This window comes from Pezoporus occidentalis, unplaced genomic scaffold (assembly GCF_034315485.1).
Source record: "Pezoporus occidentalis ecotype Australia unplaced genomic scaffold, CSIRO_AGI_Poc_V1 ctg8, whole genome shotgun sequence".
NCBI lineage: Eukaryota > Metazoa > Chordata > Aves > Psittaciformes > Psittacidae > Pezoporus > Pezoporus occidentalis.
In genome coordinates, this window is record NW_026916158.1 from 10,430,902 (window position 1) to 10,444,740 (window position 13,839).

Below are 13,839 nucleotides of genomic sequence, written 5' to 3' on the forward strand. Positions count from 1 at the left end.
AAAAAGTCATTCCCTGTTGTACTGTCACTACGTGCCCTTGTGTAAAGTCCCTCTCCAGATTTCTTGCAGACACTATTTAGGTACTGGAAAATTGGTTTAAGGTCTCCCTGGAGCCTTCTCTTCTCCAGGCCGAACAAGCCCAACTGTCTCAGCCTACCTCTATAGGAGAGGTGCTCCAACCCTCTTAGCATACCTGTGGCTCCCCTCTGGATTTGATCCAACAGGTCCATGTCCTTCTTATGTTAGGGGGACCAGAGCTGAATGCAGTACTCCAGGTGGCGTCCCACAAGAGTGGAGGGGGAGAATCACCTCCCTCAACCTGTTGGTTGTGCTTGTGTTCTTAACATCAGTCATATAGCAGGAATGTAGTAGGTACAGTGCAACATGGTGGCTTTCTGACTCCTTAAGTATCAGACTCAGTTCACATAAACTACACTTGAGATAATTTCTGAAACACTGTTCTTATTGGACCCTTGGAAGGCATGTCAGATAACTTACTCTTAACAATAAAGTTTAGGAATAGGGCAAATAAACTACCTTTTGTCCCTATCCAGACAATGTGTGTTTTGTGACACACATCATACCTACTGTAGAAGTACAGGTTCTGGTATCTGCAGTGAGTGATATTATTTGGAGGATGTCGTGGTTTAAAACCAGGCAGAGCTCCTTCACTCACTTCCCCGCCTTCTTCTTGCCCTCCCCCTACTCCCAGAGGGATGGAGAAGAGAATCGAAAAGAATGCAACTCCCACAGGTTGAGATAAGAACAGTTTAGTAACTAAGGTATAATACAGATCACTACTGCTACCACCAATGATAACAATGATAAAGGAAATAACAAGGGAAGAGAATACAACTGCTCACCACCAGCTGACTGACAACTCCCCCACCAGCCCAACCAAGCACTGACCGATACCTCCTCCAACCCTGCAGTCTCCCAGCCCTTCCGGCTAACTCCCAGTTACATCCTGGGCATGACGTGCTGTGGTATGGAATACCGCTTTGGATAGCTTGGGTCAGGTGTCCTGTCTGCTTCCTCCTGGCTTCCCCTCCTCCCTGGTAGAGCATGAGACTCACAAAGTCCTTGGCCAAACCAAAACATCATTGTTATCAGCTCTGTTCCCAGGCCAAAAGTCAAAACACAGCGCTGTACCAGCTACCAAGAAGGAGAAAAATTACTGCTACTGCTGAACCCAGGACATTATCCACCCCTTATTCCATACCATTCACGTCATGCTCAGATCCCACATTTTCAACATACCATCACTCTTATCTTAGTGCATGGACCAGTCCCTATAAAGCTGCTGAATCCACCTGGTCTATGATGTCAGGCTCCACCTCTTGTAACAGTCTTCCAGAGCAGGAGAGACTGTGTGCAGTGTTCACACTCGTGAATAACTTGGGCAATAGTGTCCATTGCTAAGTCCACCCCTCGATCATGAGTCCATCTCTGTGTTGCATTTCTGCTCTGATGGCCTGAAGTGCATTGGGCCCACCAGGCTCAAAATAATTCACTGTCCCCTTCAGCAGTTTCTGCAGCTTGTTGCTGGGGACTCCATACAGCTGCCTTCCATCTCCGATGCTTCCAAAGCACTGGAGGGGCCCAGGGGACTAGATACTTGCCCATACTGTCCCACACACCCTGCCACTCCAGCTTTGGAGCTGGAGCACTCCCTGACTGTCCAGCTTTGGGGAAAATCTCCTGGTCCTCCTATATAGTCGTCTAACCCCAGACAAGACCCAAACCTGACTCTGCTTAACTTTTGAGATCAGACAAAATGGTCATGGGTGAAACACAGTCTGTGTGTGTGCCAACATGCTGATCCCCATCACAGTCAGCAGGCAGGTCCCAAGGATACCCAAAGGCCATTCAAAACCTTCCGAACTCCCAAACGATGCTGCTGTGCTTGTCACTGGGGCTGGTGTAGCTGCTGTGCTTGTCACTGGGGCTGGTGTAGCTGCTGTGCTTGCCGGCTCTCCCACCGCCAGCTTCTCTTTTCCTGAGTCCAGCTCTTCCTCCTCTGCCTTGCTGGGAAATGCTGCGTGGTCTCCTGCATCCTCCTGGGGCTCGGCGGGCGGCTGCCGGGGAATGCTCTCGGCCGTCGCGGGGCTGGGCTCGGCCGCGGGGCTCGGCTCCTCCGCGGGGCTCGGCTCCTCCGCCGCCTTCTCCCGCTGCTCTGCAGCCGCCTCCTTCCGCTCCTCGACCGCCCCGACCTCCTCCACCGGCAGCCGTCCCCGCGCGGACTTCGGGCCCGCTCCCGCCGCCGCTTGGTCCCCGGGGCCGCTCTCCCGGGCCGCTTCAGCAGCCGCCGGCTCCCGGGGCCGCCCCCCTCGGCTCCCCGCGGCCTCACAAAGATGGAGGCGAGGACAGGGCCAGGGCAGCGAAGAGCAGCCGGACGGCCAGGTATAAGTCCACGGCCACGTCCGTCCCGCCCTGCTGCTGGAGCCCGCCCGTATTACAAGTCATTGCCATAAAGCACAGTGAGACAAGAACCTTAGCCCAAGGCCCACACCTCATAAACACTAACACAGCAAATACCGGTTCTGAGTGAGTTACAACATTCTGAAACTGTGAGATCGAGAGGAACAGCTCTGAGAGCCAATAAATCAGCATTGTGATGAGTGACTATTAATCCAGTCAGATCTGTCATCTCAACCCCTCGAGCCCCACGTTGGGCGCCAAAAGAACTGTCGTGGTTTAAACCCGGTCAGGTAACTTGTTCACTCACTCCCCCCCTTCTTTCCCTCCCCCTACTCCCTTAGGGACAGAGAGGAGAATTGAAAAGAATGCAACTCCCACAGGTTGAGATAAGAACAGTTTAGTAACTAAGGTATAACACAAATCACTACTGCTACCACCAATAATAACAGTGATAAAGGAAATAACAAGGGAAGAGAATACAACTGCTCACCACCAGCCAACCGATAACTCGCCCCCCCCAGCCCAACCAAGCACCGACCTATGCCTCCTCCAACCCCACAGTCTCCCAGCCCTTCTGGGTAACTCCCAGTTACATCCTGGGCATGACGTGCTGTGGTATGGAATACCTCTTTGGTCAGTTTGGGTCAGGTGTCCTGTCTCTGCTTCCTCCTGGCTTCCCCTCCTCCCTGGCAGAGCATGAGGCTCACAAAGTCCTTGGCCAAACCAAAACATCATTGTTATCAGCTCTGTTCCCAGGCTGAAAGTTAAAACGCTGCACTGCACCAGCTACCAAGAAGGAGAAAAATGACTGCTACTGCTGAACCCAGGACAGAGGGTGAATTCAAAGTGTGTAAGATAGGTTGTAAATATAAGCGAAAGTGTTAAGGGAAAAAGGGCAGCTGCTTGTGACTTTAATTTTTTCTCCCTTCACACATATGCACATTGTGTACAGTTTAAAAATGGCTGGCTTACTGTACCTGTTTGCCTCTCGACTATCCTTCAGATTCAGGCCTGGAAGTGTGAGGAGACAAAATCAATGGGTTATGAAGACTTGTTTCTTTCCTTCTCAAATGTGTGTGCATATCATTGCTATTACAGTGTACTTAAAAGCTTGTAAGTGATCAGTCTCAACATAGCTATTACAGTGAGGCCAGATGAACAGGCTTTTTTGTATCGATTTACCTTGGTTGATATCTTGGAGTAATTTGCACCTTGTCTGCACCAGTAACTGTAGATACATTTAAGGAGTGTGTGATTTCCCACTTCTAGAAACGAAAGTGCTTCACTTGCCCCTGTAACAGAGATTTTTGTAATTTTAAATATCCAGATGGTGATACTTGGTGAAAGTCATATCTTAAATGATTTAATTCATGCTGTAGTTGTTCATTTTGATGCTGGAGATGACTTCGGAGTAGGGAGTGTTTCAAAATGAAAATGTTTGTCCAAAGCCATTTCTCTTTCAAGTCTATGAATAAAAAGATGAGGGGGACCCAAAGGAGCAGCTACTGGCTGTTAATGGTGATCGACAATGTGAGTCTGTTCTAAGTGACAGACCACTGAGAACAATGATGATGCTTCCAGGCCAGAATACATCATTTTGAGCAGTCAGACAGTCTGTAGAATGGCTTTGGCTACATGCCATCTTCATCTTGAGAATCATACTCCAGGCTGCTATGGAATATTACACTAGTAGTCAAAAACTGGGCACTGTGTATGTCAAATGTCTCACTTTTTGTTGCTGAATTCCATTCTCTGCATGCTATGGAGAACACACATTTTTCTGTGTATATTCTTAATGCAGTTCTGATTTTGGAAAAAATGGCAATGAAACACAAAAAGCAAGTGTTATGATATTTTGCAGGCAAAGACCAGAAAACCCTCTATTATCTTTATCCAGTTTATAAATATTATGCACTTCTTGCTTTAAGCTTCATATTCTACAAACATTGTTCCTTAGCTGGCTGGGGCTCCGAGCACCTGTTTGCTGTGTGCTCCAAGATGATGATAATGCACCCTTCAGTATGAAAATTGGCATGTAGCTTGTGGATTAAAATAAAGACAGGGTTTTTTTTGACTTTCCAATTCTTGATTCAGGGGTGCTCTGATCATTCAGTAGCTTTTAATTAGTGGGAAAATCTCCAGTTAGCAGTGTAATGTTCAAGAGTAGTGCTGCACTTTTTTTATCAGCAGTTTTTGCTCACAGCATAGAAGAAGAATGTAGCGCTACAAAGGAAACCAGTGACACTCTGTGCTCTGTCACAGATGTAGGTGATTATATGGGGGAAGAGGCTACAGGACAGTATAAAAAAAAAATCTGAGTTAATTGGTATAGTTGTTTGCAACACTTAATACTAATGCTCTGTTAGAAGATATCCCCACAAGCAACTAAGCTGAAATGAAGACTGTTATCCATGTCCCAAACTTGGCTGGTTACAGTCACAGGAGTTTTGATAAAAGGCAAGGAAGGTCAAGCTGCATGAATCTTATTGTGTCATCTGAATCCTAGGTACTATTTGAAAAGGAATGAAGGTGTCTGGAGGTAAAGAGTGTATTGCTCTAAAACATTTAAAGTGCAAAAGAAAATGGAGTGCACTCTGCCATTATTAAAACAGAAGAGGTAAAAAAAAAAACAAATATAGGATATATTTAATTATTTGTATTTTTACTGTGTGATTCTCTATTGTCAGCCTTTTGGCATACTTCAAAGTCAGGCTAATTGCTGAAATCCACAGCTTCAAGCTGGTTGCTGAAGTTATTCTGCTAAATCTTCATAAAAATAAAAAGTTAAAGAACCAAAACCAAACAAACAACAAAACCCACCAAAAAAAAAAACACAAAAAAACAACACAAAACCAAAAAAACCCTTCCTCTTCCCAAATTCTCCTCTAATGACATTGTTGTTCTAATAAAGTGATTAGACCTCCTTATCCCAGCCAGGGATGCTGTTAAATGAAGTTGAAATACCCATCTTGCTGGGATTATCCTTTAGGCACAATTTAAGTGACCCAATAGCAAATATATCTGCTTTAACTTGACATTTGTTGTCCTTGCTGCTTTCTCCTACTAGTTCTGTAGGAGACTTTAATTTTTCCCTCTGAATCATGATCAGCAGTAATAAAAATAAAATCAAATCTGTCTTTATTCTTAGAAATGACATTCTTGTTGATGAGCCCTCTACTTTCACTTATGAACCTTAAATTGTATGCTGTTTTGACAGCATTTGTATCCTTGGAAGCATCTAGCTACACCATCACACTTCAGAAAAAAAGGCTGTTTAGAGCCAAACTGTTGTCTTGCTCTATGCACTGGTGCTTGGAGCAAGAAAGTGAACCATATGAATATTTATTTATTATGTGGTGACATCTTCAGTCCTGTGTTAGTATGAAATGATCTTTTATTCTGTTTAAGTTACTACCTTAGCAGTCTGCATGTTACCTTTTGATTAAAAGGTAATTTAGTTTTAAAAGCTTTGGGAGTAAAGCTGTTAATATCCCAAGACAGTACTAACTAAAATGAGAATCAGTGAAAATACTAAACCACCCCTTCTGTCATCTGATAAGAGGTACTGAAGCAGTGATACTTCTCACATAGTCTTTGGTTGATCCCTTCTGCTTCCCTGTACTTCAGCTGTTTTTCTTATTTTATTCAGTCCAGCATCTCCAGTTACTCTCTTGCCCAGAATTTAACAAAAAAAAAAAAAAAAAAAAAAAAAAGGCAACATATTCCTATAAAATCGGCATGTATTTTTCTTTACCGGTCTCAGCTATTGATTTGTTTATCCTGATTAGAATTAAAGCACAGGCACTGCCTGTGTGAAAAGAACTAGTGTGAAGAGATCAAGTGGGATTGTTTCATGTGATTTCATTTAAATTGCAATTGCAGAAGTGTGTTTTGAATTAAAAGGTTTAATAACATATTCTTTACAGTGGCCTGCATTAGGACAAGTAAATCAGGTGAAAGTTGTGCTTTAAAGAAAACCTAAGCCCTGGACAAACAACTCCCCGGTTTACCCACTTTAATCTGGGTTATGTATTTTATTGGCATGACTTTACTTTTGCTATATACAACCAATGGGTAGCACTGATAGAGGCAGATAAGATTCTGATGAAATTCTGGTGTCCTATTAGATTTGTGACTAATCTTTTAGTGTTTGTACTCTTTGACTCCTTATATTATAGCTTGCTTGGGTATGTATCTGAAAAACAATGAAGAATTACAGCTACTGAATTGGAGAACAAACTTTACTAAATGGATTTCATGCCAGCTCATGGAAATGTTTTTCCTGTAAAGCTATATTGTGACAGGATTTTAGCAGATATTCTTTGGTCCACGCCAGTCACCTGAAGCTACCTTTTGAATCAGGCAGTTCACTGCTACCATCCATTCTTGTACCTTATGTAGTCTTTTATGTCAATGCAAATGAAATAAAATGCATTCAAACACTGGTTGTTTTTTTTGTTTGTTTTGTTTTTGTGTTTTTTTTGGGGTGTTTTTTTTTTTTGAGCTAACAGGAATTTAGCCTTAATCACAAGACTAGGTACAGATTTTAGTGCAGGCTTCAAGAGTGCTCTTACATAGATGACTTGTATGTAAAAGAACCTGTTCAGCTGTGGGTACAGCACATATGATGGGGCAGAAAATACCATGGAAACAGAAAAAAGGGCACAATGCTTGGGCATTCTCCAAGCTTTTTAGATACTTAGGTCTGAATTATGGTAGGCACAGGCTGCCTGACAGCAACAGAATACAGAATGTGCAAACTCTTGCAAGCATAACATGAAGCAGGTGCAAGGAAACAATCCTAGTGCAGTACGGAGGGCTATCCCTGCTCTGAATAATGTTTCTCTGTGAATCTGTAAAAGCTATGATCCTGGAATGGAAATAGGTGTTGACCTCTTAATCTTTGCCTGGCTCTATAGTGAACGCAAACTGTACCAAGGACTTGCAATGTAAACCATAAACTAGATTACTCAGCTTGTGCTCAGCACTGTATTGACAGGGCCTGTTGCGTCAGTAGGACACAACTACTGACTTGAGTTGCAGCTTCCCAACAGGTACAGAAGCCTGAGTCTAACTCTGTCCCTACTCATAGAGTACAGTTTTGCTCTATATTTTTAAAAGTATTATATTTTTCCACACCAGTTAAAATTGAAATATCCTTGACTGTTGACTTAACGTGAGAACTGTAAAAACATTTTATCAGGTTTTGATTGAATTAGCCTGTTTCAGGGAGAGGTTTAATATAGCATGTATAACCCTCATTTAAGTGTACCCAGTATCATATAATAGCGTGTGCCAAACAAACAGCTGGGCCTCACCCAGAAGAGCTTATACTCTGGTGTCACAAACAAAAATACACAGTAGATACAAACACAGAACAGTATGTGCCTGTGTCCTGGGTTCAGCAGTAGCAGTCATTTTTCCCTTTCTTGGTAGCTGGTGCAGTGCAATGTTTTGACTTTCAGCTCGGGAATGGAGCTGATAACAAGCGATGTTTTGGTTTGGCCAAGGACTTTGTGAGCCTCATGCTCTGCCAGGGAGGAGGGGAAGCTGGGAGGAAGCAGAGACAGGACACCTGACCCAAACTGACCAAAGAGGTATTCCATACCACAGCACGTCATGCCCAGGATGTAACTGGGAGTTAGCCGGAAGGGCCGGAGACTGCAGGGTTGGAGGAGGTATCGGTCAGAGCTTGGTCGGGCTGGGGGGGGGGCGAGTTATCGGTCGGCTGGTGGTGAGATGATGTATTCTCTTCCCTTGTTATTTCCTTTATCATTATTATCATTGGTGGTAGCAGTAGTGATTTGTGTTATACCTTAGTTACTAAACTGTTCTTATCTCAACCCGTGGGAGTTGCATTCTTTTCGATTCTCCTCTCCGTCCCTCCGAGAGCAGGGGGAGGGCAAGAAAGGGGGGGAAGTGAGTGAACGAGTTACCTGACTGGGTTTAAACCACGACAGTTCTTTTTGGCGCCCAACGTGGGGCACGAAGGGTTGAGATAACGACAGTTCTTTTTGGCGCCCAACGTGGGGCTCGAAGGGTTGAGATAACGACAGATTTGACTGGATTAATAGTCACTCGTCACAATGCTGATTTATTGGGTCTCAGAGTTGTTTTGCTTGATCTCACAGCTTCAGAATGTTGTAACTTACGTAGAGCCGGTATTTGCTGTGATAGTGTTTATCAAGTATGGGGCTTGGGCTAAGGTTCTTGTCTCACTGTGCTTTATGGCAATGGCTTGTAATACGGGCGGGCTCCAGCAGCAGGGCGGGACGGACGTGGCCGTGGACTTGTACCTGGCCGTCCGGCTGCTCTTCACCGCCCTGGCCCTCGCCCTACTCTCCATCTTCGTGAGGCTGCGGGGAGCCGAGGGGGAGCGGCCCCGGGAGCCGGCGGCTGCTGAAGCGGCCCGGGAGAGCGGCCCCGGGGACCAAGCGGCGGCGGGAGCGGGGCCGGAGGCCGCGAGGGGACGGCTGCCGGTGGAGGAGGCCGGGGCGGTCGAGGAGCAGAAGGAAGCGGCTGCCGAGCAGCGGGAGAAGGCGGCGGAGGAGCCGAGCCCCGCGGAAGAGCCGAGCCCCGCGGCCGAGCCCAGCCCCGCGACGGCCGAGAGCGTTTCCCGGAAGCCGCCCGCCGAGCCCCAGGAGGATGCAGGAGACCACGCAGCATTTCCCAGCAAGGCAGAGGAGGAAGATCTGGACTCAGGAAAAGAGAAGCTGGTGGTGAGAGAGCCGGCAAGCACAGCAGCTACACCAGCCCCAGTGACAAGTACAGCAGCATCAACTGAGAGTTCTGAAGGTTTTGAATGGCCTTTGGGTGTCCTTGGGACCTGCCTGCTGATTGTGATGGGGATCAGCATGTTGGCACACACACAGGCTGTGTTCTACCCACGACCATTTTGTCTGATCTCAAAAGTTAAGCAGAGTCAGGTTTGGGTCTTGTCTGGGGTTAGACGAGGATATTGGGGGACCAAGAGGTTTTCCCCAAGGCTGGACAGTGATGAGTGGCAGGGTGTGTGGGACAGTATGGGCAAGTATCTAGTCCACTGGGCCCCTCCAGTGCTTTGGAAGCATTGGAGATGGAAGGCAGCTGTATGGAGTCCCCAGCAACAAGCTGCAGAAACTGGTGAAGGGGACAGTGAATTATTTTGAGCCTGGTGGGCCCAATGCACTTCAGGCCATCAGAGCAGAGATGCAACACAGAGATGGACTCATGATCGAGGGGTGGACTTAGCAATGGACACTATTGCCCAGGTTATTCACGAGTGTGAACACTGCACACAGTCTCTCCTGCTCTGGAAGACTGTTACAAGAGATGGAGCCTGACATCATGGACCAGATGGACTCAGCAGCTTTATAGGGACTGGTCCATGCACTAAGATAAGAGTGCACTGAGATAAGAGTGATGGTATATTGAAAATGTGGGATCTGAGCATGACGTGAATGGTATGGAATAAGGGGTGGATAATGTCCTGGGTTCAGCAGTAGCAGTCATTTTTCCCTTTCTTGGTAGCTGGTGCAGTGCAATGTTTTGACTTTCAGCTCGGGAATGGAGCTGATAACAAGCGATGTTTTGGTTTGGCCAAGGACTTTGTGAGCCTCATGCTCTGCCAGGGAGGAGGGGAAGCTGGGAGGAAGCAGAGACAGGACACCTGACCCAAACTGACCAAAGAGGTATTCCATACCACAGCACGTCATGCCCAGGATGTAACTGGGAGTTAGCCGGAAGGGCCGGAGACTGCAGGGTTGGAGGAGGTATCGGTCAGCGCTTGGTCGGGCTGGGGGGGGGGCGAGTTATCGGTCGGCTGGTGGTGAGATGATGTATTCTCTTCCCTTGTTATTTCCTTTATCATTATTATCATTGGTGGTAGCAGTAGTGATTTGTGTTATACCTTAGTTACTAAACTGTTCTTATCTCAACCCGTGGGAGTTGCATTCTTTTCGATTCTCCTCTCCGTCCCTCCGAGAGCAGGGGGAGGGCAAGAAAGGGGGGGAAGTGAGTGAACGAGTTACCTGACTGGGTTTAAACCACGACAGCCTGTTGCACTTGGTATTCAATAGAAAGAAATTCTTGTGTTTCTGCAACTTGTTTTCTACAAAGTGTCTTGGAATTACAACTTGTTATTGTTTCTTCGTATAGTCTTATCTCTTGATACCCTTCCCTTCTAAACACAGCTCCTGCTCCAATACTCCGAATATTCATCAGGCACCTTCTTATAACCTGTGAGTTCTTTCCTTGTTTTAGAATCTCTTGTGATAGTTTTGCTTCCAAGTTACAGTATCTCTCCACCACTGACATTCTGTGTGGTCACTTCATTCACATAGTTTATTTAAGTAGATTCCTCTATAAGGAGGCAGTGCACTGGGCATAGTCTCTAGTGACTCTCCTGACAGATCACTGGGTGCAGCTTCCACTCATTAGGACTCTGATGGAAATATGATTTTCATTATTTAAATAGTTATGAAAAATAATCACAAACTACATTAAGAAAACAGTGCTAGGTATCTCCTTGAAAACCTTAAAGCAAGTGGAAAGAGCTGTCTAGAAGCTAGTTAGGCTTACATTTGCTTTTAAAAAAGCAAAAAAGATTTCTTCCTATTTATAAGCAACAGTAAAAACATTTGGAGAACACTTATTATCTTCTTACTGTTCTGAAAGCAAACTTGCTGGGATGAATCCTTCCCACAAGGTGTAAGCTTTTTTTGGTTTGTCTTTTTCTTTGTGTGTGTGACTTGTCAGAGATAAGGTGGCTGTGTGGAAAACCAATGATGATAGGAATCTGTAATTACTTGTGACTGATGAGCAGATGCGACATTGTTTCTTGATATCCACTGATGATTCTAGGAGGTAAGAGCAAAACAGACAATTTCCTTTGCTGGCACAGTATATACGTTCAAGACGCTGCTTGCTGTGAGGTTTTGGGCAGGGTTGTTATACCACATTGTGAAAATGTTAGTGAAAACAACGCATTTCTGGAGACCAGTCCATCAAATGTTTCTATCAAGCTGGTACAGTAGGAGTAAAGAAAGAGAGTCCTGTGAGACAGAGAGCTCTTGCAGATGTCAGTCCTCCAAATTAAATCCATAAAGGAAAATCAGAGTATCTTTGAGCAAAAGCCATCTCTCTTTTCCTCCTAGTATTAGTGCTGCAATAAGAAGATTTTCTGGGAGAAGTTTGTTGTCTTGATTTAAAAGTACTGATACATGCAAATTTAGAACTGGCCCCCTTAGCAGGTTTAATTATTTTAAGCTGAACATTTTAAATATGAGATTTTAAAGTTTGAGAAGTTTTAAAAATATGAACTAGTCTAAATAAAGCTGAGGTCTTGGAGCTCAAATAACTGCAAATAGACTTTCAAATCTACCACTAACCCTCACAACTACTTTTATTTGCGTGGCTTAAATCAAATACTGTTCTCTAGAAGGGTAAGAGGATAATACTTAGTCTAACTGCATTTTATTTGGTACTTGACAAAATGATCAGTTGCAGGACAATCATTAAAATCACAGGGTATAAGTTACTGTCCTTTGAAGTAAATTATATATTGCAAGATATGTTGGTCTTTGTCTTTTATCACACCAAATAGAAGAATGTGTCTAAGTGACTGGGTTTTTTTTTTTTTAGGTTGTGCCTTCTTTTATTAGGTCTGCTGCTTTTAAATAAAATGTTTTGATTTAATAAAGACTAAAACCTCTTATGTGCATGTTGGTTTAAAAATTGCTGTTTTGTTTAAGTATCTTTTCTTGCTAAGGAGTGACTACAGTGCAGCTCCTGATGAAATAAACCGATTAAGTAATTAGGGGTTGTCTCCTTCTTCTTCTTCTTCCCACAGTCTTCTTCAGCAGTTAGTTACTTTTGTTCAAAAACAACTGGAGGTCAGGTTATGTGAAGACACCCCATGATGAGTTAAATGATCAAGACCCAGAAAAGCTCAGAGCACTGAAGTCTGTAGTTTTTGTCCTCCATTTGGAACAAATTACCTCTCCCAGCTTCAAACCTCAATGGGGGTGAATATAAATTGTTTTTTATTTAGTCTTAATGTTGTGTTCACCACCCTACCTGTGCTCTGAGTATTTGTCAGTATGAGCCCTGCAGGTTGCCGAATGACCACTTGCGATGCTCTATCTTCTGTTCCTGTTCTAATGTTATTGTTAGCCACCCTAGATTAGAAGCTGAATGGTGTGTTGAATGTGAGGTGGAGAAACCTGGAAAGGCCGGAGGAAAGTCTGTCTGGAGAACAGCAAAGTATGTATGTCACGGTAAAAAGGCATAAGAGGATCTGAAACTGCCAGGCTTTGGTAAAAAATTGAATAGTTAAAAAAAATTATATGCTATAAGCAAGATTAAAGGAAATTAAATTGGAGGATTAAGGCTCAGGTTCTGCACTCATTTTCTGTTTCAATTCACAAACACCTTCTAAAACCCACCAGTGAAGTGATTATTCTTTAATTAGAAAAGCAGGAGGTGGGTTTTCTTCTCCATAATCTGTGGTTATAAGCTTTATCATATGAGATGTTTCTCTTGTGAAACAACTTTGAGCGTTGTGGAGAACTGTTTATTTGGGATGTTGATGATGTGCACTCATTTACATCTCTAACGAGTAGGTCTATGAAGATCTTGAAATGTACACCCTGAACTGTTAATAAATTAAAATTACCTGTTAGGAACCCCAAATCCTGATTTTCATCAAGTCAGTGACAAAAAAACTTGCTTCTGGTAATGCACGAAAATGTCCATAACAGCCTCAAGGACTTTAGGACAACGTATGGTGCTTCCCATAGTCTAAAATGGCAACATTTTGACTAATGGTAACACCCTGGTGACTGTTTATTAGAAAAGAACTTTTTGAAAGACTGTCCTGAGGCCAGTCTGGCCATGGGAGTGATTCTTCAGTAAATTACTTTGTTTTCTTTCACAGTCTCATAATCTGAAAGAAAAGGACACTATTTTTGTTTTCACTTGTTGATTTGCAATTAATTTTAATTAGAATAAACTGAGATTTTTTAGTGAAAGCCTCATAATAGAGGTATTTCTTTGTACTCATAACTGCTGTCTACCCTGGACAGCTATCAGAAAGCAAATACTTCCAGCATGGGTCTTGTGATCCATAAAAACGAATAGGTTTGAATAACACACACCCCCACCCCCTCCCCCAAACGGCCCCTTCCCAAGCAAAACAAAATAACCCCCACAAACAAACAAACAAACCAACCCACCCCCCAAAAAAACAAAACCAAAAAAACCCAAACAAAAAAACCCTGGAACAAATCAGAAATAAATTATGCCCTGTCTTTGGGGAACATGATTTGCAGGTTAGGATACAGTTTTCCTGAGTAGGAGGGAAAAGGCTGAGAAAGTCCACTGCAGGAATGCATTGATAAAAAATGGTGCATTTCAAATTAATTTCAGTATGATAGATTT